Raw genomic sequence first — 13,442 nt, forward strand, 5'->3', positions numbered from 1 at the left:
TCAGTTTGTTTCTTGCTGTATTAAGTGTGCTTTGGAAGAGGAGGGTATTTTGTGATGCAGAATGACAGTCTACTGAGTATAGACAATGGCAGTTGAATCTTGTCTCTGCCTGTTCCAGGTCATGCAGCAGGGAAGAGGATATAACTGTCTCAAGAATGTTGTCCTTTTTATTTTTTTTTGGTATATCTTCTGGTGACATGAGAACTGTAGGTGCCAACCATAGAAGGTTATAAAGGGATACAGGGAAGCAGCCACCAGCTCAAGCACCTCTTCAGAATCTGGTTCACAATGGCATTAATTGCCATCTAATCCTCTGACATATCTCACTAGACTGGGATTAATTTTTTCATATGACTGAGCTTAACCAAATTTTTCCACAGTGACATTTGAAATAGGAAATCTGTGAGAGGTCTAGAGTGGGGATTTCTGATTTGAGATAAGACGTGGATGGCTGGTGCTGCCTTTGGAGGTCAGCTTTTCTGAGAAAGGCTTTGTGTTTTCACCATTGAGCTCTAAACACTGAAGGAAGCACACAAATCTTATCTTACCTCTAATACTTTCTTGTAATTGTAAAGTTCTGCTTTTCTGCAATACTGAACCCCTCAAATTTAGCGTTCAGAGGCTGGAAACTTGTAATGATTATCTGCTTTGTTGGGAAACTTGAGGCAGAACCTCTGGATTGTGCAGCTCTTGCATCTATGTTTGTCTTTCATAATGTCCTTAATGATAGGGCAAACAAGATTCTTAAAAGTTAATCATCAACTGTAATAATTACTCTTTCTGCTACATTTCATTTGACATAAGAAAAAGCTCATTTTAGGCTTGGCAGGAGTTAGAATCCCAGTAATGCTCATGAGAATGTTCTGCAAGCAAAGCTTCTGTTAATCCTATTGCTGACATACTCACACATAATTTGATGTGAAATCTGAAGCACTTATACTGAAAGATCTGCACCTGTGTTTTTGAAAGTACAGAAAGTGGTAATATGGGCACAAACTAATACCTAGTTGCTAACTAAAGGTTGAAATTACCTTTACGTTGTTCATATCGACACAAGGGTTGTATTGAGGCAGGAGCAGATACTATTGATGCTCAACAACCTCATACACCGGGTGTAGCAACACGTGATAAATCACTTCATTTGTGTAAGTTCCCCCGAAGTCAGAGTTGTTTTCAAACTCTAGAGTTAGTCATTGCCAACTGACTTGTTGCTAACCAAATTCTGCAGCAAAACACCTCTGTTTAATGAGTTCTGTTCTGCACAACCTTTTTTGTAGATGCTGGTACGTGAAATTTCTTTGTATCTCTTTACAGAAGTGTGCAGACTCTCTGGCTGTACACAGTTAGGTTTAAGAATAGCAAAACTTATTAAGCTAATAATCTAATGTTGATTAGTAAAATCCATGCTTGTGCTGTCTGTGAAAAGCACTAGCAGATTTTTTTAGAATCACAGAATCACAGAATCACAAGGTTGGAAAGGACCCATTGGATCATCGAGTCCAACCGTTCCTAACACTCCCTAAACCATGTCCCTAAGTACTTCATCCACCCGTTCCTTAAACACCTCCAGGGAAGGCGACTCGACCACCTCCCTGGGCAGCCTGTTCCAGTAGCCAATGACTCTTACTGTGAAGAATTTTTTTCTGATATCCAACCTGAACCTCCCCTGACGGAGCTTCAGGCCATTCCCTCTAGTCCTGTCCCCTGTCACTTGGGAGAAGAGGCCAGCTCCCTCCTCTCCACAACCTCCTTTCAGGTAGTTGTAGAGAGTAATAAGGTCTCCCCTCAGCCTCCTCTTCTCCAGGCTAAACAACCCCAGCTCTCTCAGCCGCTCCTCATAAGACTTGTTCTCCAGCCCCCTCACCAGCTTTGTTGCTCTTCTCTGGACACGCTCCAGAGCCTCAACATCCTTCTTGTGGTGAGGGGTCCAGAACTGAACACAGTATTCGAGGTGCGGTCTCACCAGTGCCGAGTACAGAGGGAGAATAACCTCCCTGGACCTGCTGGTGACCCCATTTCTGATACAAGCCAAGATGCCATTGGCCTTCTTGGCCACCTGGGCACACTGCTGGCTCATGTTCAGTCGGCTGTCAACCAGCACCCCCAGGTCCTTCTCTTCCGTGCAGCTCTCCAGCCATTCTTCCCCCAGTCTGTAGCGCTGCATAGGGTTGTTGTGCCCCAAGTGCAGGACCCGGCATTTGGTCTTGTTAAACCTCATCCCATTGGTCTCGGCCCAGCAGTCCAGCCTGTTCAGATCCCTTTGCAGAGCCTCCCTACCCTCCAGCAGGTCGACACTTCCTCCCAGCTTAGTGTCATCTGCAAACTTGCTGAGGGTGCACTCAATGCCTTCATCCAGGTCATTGATAAAGACATTGAACAGAGCTGGACCCAGTACTGAGCCCTGAGGAACTCCACTTGTGACTGGCCTCCAGCTGGAGTTAACTCCATTGACCACCACTCTCTGGGCCCGGCCATCCAACCAGTTTTCAACCCAGGAGAGTGTGCGCCTGTCCAGGCCAGAGGCTGACAGTTTCTGAAGCAGAATGCTGTGAGAAACTGTGTCAAAGGCTTTACTGAAGTCCAAGAAGACTACATCCACAGCCTTTCCCCGATCCAGTAGTTGAGTGATTTTGTCATAGAAGGTGATCAGGTTAGTTTGGCAAGATCTGCCTTTTGTAAACCCATGTTGACTGGGCCTGATCACCCGGTTCTCTTGCGTGTGCTTCATGATAGCACTCAAAATTACCTGTTCCATGACTTTCCCTGGCACTGAGGTGAGACTGACAGGCCTGTAGTTCCCCGGATCCTCTCTGCAACCCTTCTTGTATATGGGCACAACATCAGCCAGCCTCCAGTCTAGTGGAACTTCCCCAGTCAGCCAGGACCTCTGGAAGATGATGGATAGGGGTTTGGAAAGGACATCCGCCAGTTCCTTCAATACTCTTGGGTGGATCCCATCCGGCCCCATAGACTTGTGGACGTCTAGCTGGGCAAGCAAGTCTCTAACCGCCTCCTCTTGGATCACGGGAGCCTCAATCTGCCCCTCTAACTCTTGGATTTGTAAACAGAAGGAACAACTTTCTTTGCTATTAAAGACTGAGGCGAAGAAGGCATTAAGTACCTCAGCCTTGTCCTTATCCCCTGTCACTGTTATTCCTTCTGCATCCACTAGAGACTGGATATTCTCCCTCGTCCTCCTTTTCCTGTTAATGTACTTGTAGAAAGACTTTTTGTTGTCTTTCACAGACTTAGCGAGTTTTAATTCTAGTTGGGCCTTGGCCCTCCTGATTTTTTCCCTGCACGATCTCACTTCGTCCCTGTAGTCCACCCAAGATGCCTGTCCTTTCCTCCAGAGCACATAGAGCTTCTTTTTCTTATTGACGCATCTTGAGATCACCCTGTTCCACCAAGCTGGCTTTTCCCCCCGCCAGCTCCTTTTCCGGAACACAGGGATGGCCTGCTCTTGAGCTGATAGGATTTCATTTTTCAAGAGCGCCCAACCCTCATGGGCTCCCTTGCCCTGAAGGACTGTTGTGTTGCTTGTACACATAAAAAATGCCAGGATTGCTGTGCAGATTTTAACATGGGGATGGGGAGGGAAGGGGAACTCTTTTCTGTGCTAGCAAAACTTTAAACACAGCAAAAGCCTATGACTTTTAAAATGCTTGCCCCTGAAACTACCTGCATTAGATATTTCTGTTATTTCTTAGATTTTAAGGCTGTCTTACTGCAATTCCATGGTCCTTGCCAAGAAACATGAGTTGTAGTCTGCTATTGGAGGTTAATCTCCTGTTGAGATCTTGGGTATTTAAAATGGCCTTTGCAGTGTGGTGTGAATTCAGGATTTTGAACCTCAACCTGGTAAATCCTGATTTGCGTGGGGTTGGCTGGGATATGCAGTTGTCCCACGGTGTGTGCTGTTTGCCACTCCTTCAGAGGCAGCTGACTATATTGAATATGCAAATAAATGTAAGAGTAACACCCTTGTGGCCAGGGTTTAGCTGATGAGAAGGAACTGGAGTTTGTTACTCACCACTGGCAGAATAAATTTTTTTCATAATAATGCTGCAGCAGGAAAAGAGCAATGTTTACAGTCGGGGACATAGCCCTACCCTCAGGTAGTTCCGACTCTTGTCTTTTCAAGATCTCTTCCAGCAGGCAGTCCTGCAGAAAGCTCTGTCCTCTGGCAGGTGCCGTGCAGCATTGGAGGAGAAAACTGCATCGTGTCCATCACAGGCCTAATCCCAGGCAGCCCTCAGTCCTGCAGTTCTTTTCCAGGCCACGATCCCTCAGCTCTTCCTTGGTTTTTCTTTGGCCTTGAGGTGAGGCTGGGAGGGCTCCAAGTGTAGCACTTGCTGGGCTTCCCATGTTTTTCCCAAGCAAGACTCAGACTTAATGTCTCCCATGGTGTTGCACGTTTGTTTCATCTGATGCAAACTAGCACTGCTGTTGAAGGAGGTGTTGTGGATGGATTTCAACTACTCTAATGCTTCCCCTCTACAAAGTAGGTTTTAACCTGTGAAAGTTCATCAGTCAACTTCCCTAACTGGTTGCACGGCAGCACAAGTTTAGGCTGGGAGGTGGAGAGGGATGGAGACCAGGGGACAAAGAAGTAGTCAGAAGGTAGCGAGTAGGCAGGACAACTCTCATAACTATAAGAGGAAATATTAATTATCTAGCTTCTTTCAGCCTGTTTTTGGGTAACCATGGTACGATTTTTAAGCCATTCACCCTGGTACATTGCTGAAGTTCTGATGGATCTTATGTTTGCATAATTTCCTTACTAGAGCACAGTTGCTCTCTAGGTCCTATAAAGCTTAAATATTAAATTAAATAAGAATATGGATTAAAAAAGTGGGTTACCACATACTACAAGTGGAGTGAACTGCAGGGGAAAGAGCAAAACAGCAGTGACCTGGCAAAGGGCCAGGTGTGAAAGCCAAGCATGTCATACTCTGCTTATGTAAGTGCAGGGAAAACAGCATTGCTGCTTGATGCTATTGATGCTTACTGAAAATTAAAACTTGACATTTGCTGTCTGAGGGTCAGATATCAAAGACTAGAAATAGAAGGTAAAAATCAGATATTTCTACATTTTTTCGATCAATGTGGGGATGAGCTAAAGCTGAGGAAAATAATCCATTTAGTGGGAACTTTTTGTTGTTAATCTTTAACCTGTAGCAGGTTCTCAGTGGAAATAAATATGGAAATTTGACTGGTTTTAGTTTAAGAAGGTTCCCTGTGCAACTTATGTCCCACCACTGGTTGACTGGAAACGATTTGGTGTTCTATTTAATTCAAAATGTCCCTATCTTTCTCTCATTCTGAAACACAGATGTTGAAACTGCTGAAAAAGGAGCTTACGAAAACAACAGCATATGTATGGAAGCTCTGGCTTCAGCTCAGTGCTTATGAAGGAGAACTGTCAGCACTTGATTGCGAATCTTCAAGTAGCTGCCATGAAAAAGCAATATATATTTGTCTTAATTGAGAAAAAACGCTAATATTTCTAAAGAGGGCTTTACCATCACACCTTCAACTTATGTACATGCTTGATGTAGGAAACATTGCCCAGCTTTTACTGTTGGGCCAGTGTGATTCAAGTCAAATGCAAAACTGGGCAGCAGAAGCAGCTCTGTGGAGTGACAGGAGAAGAACTGAGAGCAGTGGCGCTGTCATCTCCTTGCTGCATCCAGATCTGAAAATTGAAAATTATTGTTGCAGAATGATTTGCCAGTTGGATGTTGTATTTCTTTTTGCCAAATGAAACTGGGAATATGATATGGGAGGATTCAGGAATGTATGAATTTCCAATAGTTTATTCTGATTTGTTATCAAGTGGGCATGTTTTTAACGTGATATGAAGTATCACCCTAACCAGTCTAATGACATTCTCATTATGTTCTGCTTTGTGCAATTGCATATGAGAGAGAGGAAGATAGTTTTTAAGGGGTGTGTGTGATAAGGGAGTTGTAGTGCATGATCAGTAAGATAAAGATATTCAGAAGCACAACAAGTTTTATCTGTGTTCATAAGTCAGAGATGTCCTTACATAACTTGTAAGGCTGGAGGAAATCCCTTTCTATAGCTTTTTGTGTTTTTTTGGATGTGAGCGGTTTTGTTTTGTTAAGAAAAATGAGTAAATTCCACCTATGAATTGTAATTGTTTTTTAATAGTAAATTCCGCTGCAAGGTTCAGCTTCTGAATTTCATATAACCAAACACAGTCAAGTTTTGTTTTTTTGTTATTTCTCCACTGTTTTGAATAATTTGGTTCAAATCCCCTACTTCAGCAACCTTGCGTAGCTCCCTCAGGGAGGCTGGGCTGTGACTTACACAACCAGGGAGCTGATTCTCTGGTTCCTTGAACTGAAGTTGCCTGTTTTCTCAGCACAGAAGCCTTTATTTGGGACAGACAAGTAACATCTACCAAGGCTTCTCTTTAGTAAGTTGCAAAATGCTTTGCTGTGCAGCTTGGAGAAGTGTTGTTTCTTGATCTCGTATGCTGAGATGAAAATGACTCTTCCTTTTCTTCATCTTCCACCTAATGCTAATTCATTTAAGGGGGGAGGCGGAGGAAGAGAAATGAAGACAGTAATTCAGATGTGTTTTAAGGGTTTGCTTAAGAGCTGTCTTGGCATTTTGCCATCTCACTGTAGGTGCCCCTGAGTAGTGCATGGTGCTCACTGTGTGTAGAGGTATGTACAGCTTAATAAGTTGGGTATTTTCAGTGGGCAAACTGGCTAAGGATGTTCTGGTACTGAAAACCTCTGCTGTGTGGTCAAGGTGGCTATTGTATTTGACAGTCAAGAAACTTCAGGGTCTGGTACCTGTCAGTAATTGGCCTGATTTGTTAAACTATCTTGAAAGCCTGAAAAACCTGAATTTGTTACTGAGTAACAGGTTTTTTTCTACACTATCATGCTAGTAAAATACTCTGTTCATTATGCATTAGAGACTCACTTCCACGACTTCTTTTTAACTGCATTTCTTTGGAAGAGGCCACATATTTCTCAAGGGAAGAGAGGGGAAGAAAAATGTCAAGACAGTATTGAAAAATGCTAAATATGGAACACTGAAGTAATAACACCTGGGTGTTTTGTATTCTCACTGTTAAGATAACTCTTTAATATGTTCAGACTATCACCTGTAAACGACGGTAAGTGCATTTTATGTAAAGAATCAGAGAATATAAAAAATAAAAGGAAATGCTGGAGAAATAAATAGTTGAAAAGTGTCAAAGTGTTGTCTGCAAGTGAAAAAAGATGTGATCTAAGCTCTGGCAAAGTTAGGAGGTATGCGCTATGTTGATTTTAACTTTAGTTTTTCTGGGTTGCTGATTGTCATGCTGAATGTGGAAATCCCTGACATTAATTCAATTCTCATTTTAGCTATGAGACATTTTGACAAAACTGGCAGGTAGTAGTGCTTTGCGTGAAGCAAAGCTTGTAGGGCAGACTTCCTGGTTGTTGTTTTTTGTTTCCTTTTTAAACTCTTGACTTTCTTGTAGTGTGCTTCATTCATTCTGTTAAAGAACATTAGTGAAATATACAGGAAGTATTTGAACTTTCTCTGTTATTTTCATGGAATATTTGGAGTAAGATTTGGAGACTCCTCTGCTGTTTCTTCTTGTTCAGGTTTTGGCACCAGCAAATTGCTTTCTGGATTGCTCCTTTTCTGATAGAAGGAGAAAACAACCATGTAGAGTTATAAGGGGTCATGCTTCTATGGTGAGAGGAGATGAGACATAATTTTCTCCTTCATACTGACCTCATTGAAGTAAAAATATGTTGAATATGGGCGTGCTCCCAGTAACCTCTGTTCTTCAAAGACTGTTATTTATTGAACAGAATATTCTAACGCTGCCTCTGAAAGGGCATTTGCTTCCCTAAGCAGATGCACCCTGTTGCGGGTACCTATACATTTTACATGTCCCTAAAGTGGTAGTATAAAGAGTTTAATCTGAAACCAAAGTACTGGTATTTGCTATTTTCTTTGTGCAGTTGTGCATCCTCCTTTCTTTCTGTGGTGTTCTGTGGCTCTTGGTCTCACACGGTTGTAGTGCATGTGCCCTATGTCTTTATTAGAATTCGATTCAGAACTGCTACTATGGTTTTGATTAATTTTTTTTTAAAATAATCCTGCATTGGTATTATATAGTAGAGTAACTATGGGTAAAATTAGACTTGTGAAATACACTCAAATCTTCTCCTGAAGGAGGGTATGGACACATAGATAATACTACGAATACTCCCATCCAGTTTTGTGGAAGTTAGATTGCTTAATTATTGTTTCTCTTAACATCCTTAAAAATGGAATATATTCTTTTAGCATTAGCTGGCCCAACTTTGGTATTTGCTTTTTGTCATTGGGACATAGGAGGGATTTGAGCAGTTCTGGGCTCTCTGCCTTTGGGATAGTCTCATGTTCTTGGCTTTTTGGAGGCTGCTTGTGAGATCTGAGGAGTGTCAGGCTGATGAGGGAAGTGAAAGCTTATGAACCTAGTCCAGTCAGAGCTGAATTAAAATGTAGCTGTTTAAGACAGAGGAGGGCTTTTCTGCCTTGCTATTCCAAAACCTGGTTTAACACAAGGCTCTATGTTTAGAAAAAGTTGGAGAATGTTGATAGACCAGTAAATGGTTCTATGAAATAAAAACATTTTTGTGAAAATCGAAGCTTTGCAAGTGAGAACTGTAGTGTTTGTTACTTGACTCTCCCTCCTCCTTCAGTGTCTCGGACAGGTGATTAGCAGGAATCATCATCAGTCTCCTTGAGCGAGGGTGGGAGCAACGGAGATTGCTGTGGTGAGCCACAGTTACTTTGATATGTCAAATACCTAATTATTAAAATAAAGTGCTGATAATACAGAGAGTTCTTGAATTCTGTAGTCTGGCCTACCTTTTTGTGCAGTTACTTCTTTTTAAAACCTAAACCCATGCATAACAGTCACATGGATAATTTTAGCCTGCTGTCTGTGGGCAGTGTCTGCAGCCTTAGTTATTCATAGCTATATGTCAGCTTTACCTGTGGCTTCTGTATGAGCTTTTAAAATAGTTTTTCTGTGAAAGCTAGAACGTGTAGGTTGTGGCTGATTTGAGATACAGATGGCAAATATGCCTTTATTTGCAATCTTGATCTGGAAATTGTAATTTTTTTTTTTTAAGGCTGGTGAATAGTGCAGTAATACTACAAACATTCCCAAACTTAAAATTTGCGTCCATGGTCTCCCAAAAAGTTCTCTGAGTAATTAAGATTCATTTATAAGCTAGTCTTCTTCTACATTTCCTTTCTTCCTTTTCTCATTTAGAATGCCTAGGATCTGATTACAGCTTGGATGGAGGATTAAAGCAATGCTTCAGATCTGGAAGGTAATTGAGATGTAGAAGGAGGTAGTACCAAGTTACGTTTTGTGGGTTTGGTTGTTTTTTTTTTTTAATGCAAGTAGGCTCTGACAGCTAGAATTAGCTTGTAACAGATAAATGTGCTTGGGAATTTGACAGGTTAGAAGAAAGTCCTCAAATAAATATATTAAATATATGCAAACACACATATATAAAGGATTGTGGCTCTTTTATGAAAAATTTCCGTAGGGTGTCTATCATGTTATTCTATGTAATATATTCTAGGCTCTCTTTCATTTATAATCTGGCAGATGTTTTCTTTAATCTTTGACAACTTAGTCCCAGTTGTCAAAATAATGAGCTTTTCATGGTCTTATTTTTTTGGTTGTCCCTGTACTTTCCTCCCTGAGCTTAAGTAATTGAAGTAATTGTTACCAGGAGAAAGTTGGGTTTTTTTTCCCCGGCAAGTTTACACTGAAATACAGTTTTCACTCTTAAAACTTGACAGTGCATAAGGTTTATTGGGGAGCTCTTGCAGTGCACAGTTTAAAGGATCACCTGCAAGGCTTGAGCCAGACAAGAGACCTCAAAGGTGCCTGCAAACCTGCAGTACTTGTATGGATCTTAATTTTGTACTCAAGCCCTGGCTGGATTAAAGGGTTTAATTACGTCATAGCTTTTGGCAAGCTGTGAGTTGTTACTCATGTGTGTAGTGTGACTACGGGTGTTGTCCAGACAGGCAGGCAGTGGTGGTGTGATCAAAGAAGGAGTCAGTCCCTACTTGCAAACTCCCTTTCACCTGAGTCCAGCTGCCCTTGCAGCCAGCCTTGTGTCTGTGGGTTTCTCTGCCAGAAACGCCAATGGTTATTGGCCCTTTCCTAAGGAGCAGACCAAAGAGGGATGCACTTCTCTTGGGTCCTGACTTCTTGAGCTGAGGTGCCACAACCTCCAAGTCCTTGTGGCTCTTCCACCTCTCCACATTCCCATTGAGGTCCAGGGGCTGGCTGAGATCTGGTTTAGGCTTCAGTCACCTGTTTGCCTAGCTTTTGGGGCTTTGGTGGCCTCAGCCCCTACCTCAGGAACCTGGAGCCATTTGTAGAGATGTGGAATTCTCAGTGACAGGGTGTTCTGAGAGCTAGTAGTATGGGTCAGCTAACATGCTGTAAAGGTTTTCATTAGCAGTTTGACACCTACTGTAGCTGTTTATTTAGGTGGAAGTGCTTTGTTATAATGAAAGAGCTTGTGCAAGCCACAGGCTGCTGAAAGTCCTTTCTCAGCAGAGGCAAAAGAGAGTTTTCTTTTCCCCTTAAGGTGCCTACAGCACAAATGGATTATTAGACCTTTGTTTGCTCTGCAAGCAGTAAGCCATAGGGAAACGCGCTGGGATCTGAAAACTCTGGTTGGCAATGATGACCGTGGTGGTCAATGGCCTCTTGTGGCAAGCAGCAATCTTTCTAAGTTTGAACTCTCCACTTAAATATCGAGTAGTTACAGCCATAGAGATGATCTGGTGTAAGCTGCGTCAGATGATTCACAATTTGCTTGCTCTGTTTTCTCCAGCAGAATGATAGCTAGGTGGTTGTTTATACAGCAGAAATAAGTCGGTTATATCTTGCTAATGCTTGTGAAAAACATCCAGCGGATAATAGCACAGGTGGCCAATGGACTTACATGGAGTATCTTGTTGGAGAAACATTGTGGAGAGTGTCAAACTGGATTCCCTTCTCTATAACACAAAAGATGTTAAAGATTTTGAAAAGATTTTTTTCTTGTAAGCAAAAGTGGGTATGATGTAGCTGTTTGATACCCACTACCATACTGGCAGCCACAAATTGGGTGCTATTGAAGGACAGGGCTGCCTTTGAAAAGACCCTGTACAGGTTCTCCCTGTCCTTAGAGACCTGCAGTATTGAGCTTGCTCTTCTGACTTTGTCTGGCCTGTTTCTTTTGGGAACCTTCTGTCATGTGAGCCTTTTTTGGTAATCTTCTGGATCAAGAAAGAAAACTTCATGTGTGCAGTAGAAACTTTTTTTTAGGTGTACTCTCTCCCATTTGGATCTGTGGGAACCCTCTTACTGTTGTGTTCAGTGAAATCCAGATCAGACCCGTGGTGACTTGCATTTAAAAACATTATCCCTTCAGGTAACCCACACCCTTCTAAAAGCAGTTGGGTGAACAGTAGGAAGTATGTATGCTAAATACAAGCTGATTTAACAGTCTTATAAATCTGCATATTTAGCAGTATGTTATCCCAACACTATTCTAGGTAAATGCATTGTGTGCCCTGTTGTGAATGCTTCAGAGTGGCCGACTGTTCTCCTTTGGCTACACTAAAATAAATATGAACATGTGAAGTTTCATCATAAGTATCCAGATATTCTTGTTCCAGTCTTGTGCATAATGGCGTAATGCAGTCATTCTGTAATGCAGGAGAGGGTTAGAACTACTTTATATGGATTTAGTACAGGTAATTGTTTGTGAGGCTGGCTGGCTGGTGTCGACCTTTTCTGAGCTTTCTTTGTCTGTGCTGTACCAGCATAAGAAGGATCCCACTCTCTTAACAGGATCAATAACTGCTAGTCCAATGCAAATGCTGAACAATTTTGTACAGAGTAGGTGCCAGCCAGCTTGGGATAGAGGAAACAAATTGAGTTTGAAAATGGCTGATGTGCGTGCTTTTTATCTGCTTAATAGTTTTTTGTTAAATGCAACCTCAGGATGTTGGCTTGCTGGATGCAAGCATATCAGTTCTGGTTTCTGTCAGAAACAGTCTGCCCTAGTAGTTGGCGAAAAAAGCCAGGCTTTTGAGGGAGTATTTATTATAATTCCTATATCAAAACTTGCCCTTCGGGTTTATGTGGTAATGATGTCAAACCCCTTTTCTCATCTCTTTGCAGAAAGGACGTGTTTCTGACTGTTCCCCAGCTCCAGACGCATGCAGGAGGCTCCGAGGGGCAGCAGGTATGTGCAGTGAAACTAGGGGTATCCCTCCACAGCATGGTATTTGTGGTGGATTTGTGGTGGCTGTGTTACAGATGTCTTTGTTAGCAAAACAAATGAATACATTGCAAGAACAGGTACTTAAGTGATATGGGAAAACATTAAAAGAGATTTAACAGTAAGCTGAATTTATTACTTTGTTTTGCTTTAAGGCCAGAAACTTAGCAGAAAAGAGATTTTTTTCACTCAGGAACATACTGTATGTTTACCTGTGCTTTAATTACCACTGGAGGGTCCTGTTGAGGATTGCAGCTCTTCTGTGCTACGCAGTTTTTGCATGAGAGGAGGTACTGGGCTTACTTTGACAGATACATGCGTCTTTGAAAGTCTTGCTGGACAACTACGGTGGTTATTTAAAAAGCACATGTGTTTATTGATTTATATGTGCAGGTACTTCTGTGAGTGCCGATAGTAGCCAGTAGGCACCTTTAGATAACTTTGAGTGATTGACTCGGGGCCTGTTAGCCTGAGAAGAAATAAAGAAGATAGGCAGTACTTTTTATGGATAGGGGAAGATGGATTTGGAATTTCAGGGATTTTTTCAGTCATTTGAACAGTTCTGACTGCAGCACTGACACTGTTGCAACCCAGGTTCAGTAGCTGGGAGAAGCCAGTGAGGCAGAAAAGGGTCTTTAAACACATCTTTGTCCTGGCCAGCTCTTAAATTATGGATTTGTGGTGGCTCAGCACCCAAGTAGCAGAAAGTGCCGGCACTGCAGCTGGGGTTGGGTCCTACTGATCATCCATGTAGTTTTACACTAATTATTTCATTTTGGGTTGCTTCTACACCACCAGGCTGAGGACCCACTACAGTGCCTGAAACCTCTGACAGCTCAGAGATCAACTTTTCCAAGGCCAGACTTAGCTCTTTTTTTCTTAAAGAAAGACAAAACAATCAAATAAACCCGTTTACTCTTCCTGTCGCTTTTCAGAATTGAAGGCTAACATGGTATTTCTAACAATCCACTGATAATAATATGAAAATAAGTTTTAATCTATTTGTCTTCTTGTGATCTTTGCTTTTTTTTTTTTGACATAATACTTTATTGTCTTGCCCCATGAAAGCACAAAATAGTAAAGATAAAAAGAATTAGAGTTTTT

The 13,442-nt window shown here is 42.0% G+C and overlaps 1 protein-coding gene across 10 annotated transcripts in view; it reads left to right on the forward strand.

The window, feature by feature from the left end:
• SEMA4D (semaphorin 4D) overlaps window positions 1-13,442 on the forward strand; it is a 99,016-nt gene that overhangs the window by 45,055 nt on the left and 40,519 nt on the right. For 9 of the 10 annotated variants that reach the window (XR_008447853.1, XM_054054685.1, XM_054054681.1 and 6 more), the window contains one exon: window positions 12,239-12,302. The gene's annotated coding sequence lies outside the window, so the exon portion shown is untranslated. Of the gene's footprint in view, window positions 1-9,307; window positions 9,369-12,238; window positions 12,303-13,442 lie in introns of all 10 variants that reach the window. The other variant, XM_054054679.1, reaches the window with a different exon arrangement.

This window comes from Cuculus canorus, chromosome Z, assembly GCF_017976375.1.
Source record: "Cuculus canorus isolate bCucCan1 chromosome Z, bCucCan1.pri, whole genome shotgun sequence".
In the NCBI taxonomy this organism is placed as follows: Eukaryota; Metazoa; Chordata; class Aves; order Cuculiformes; family Cuculidae; genus Cuculus; species Cuculus canorus.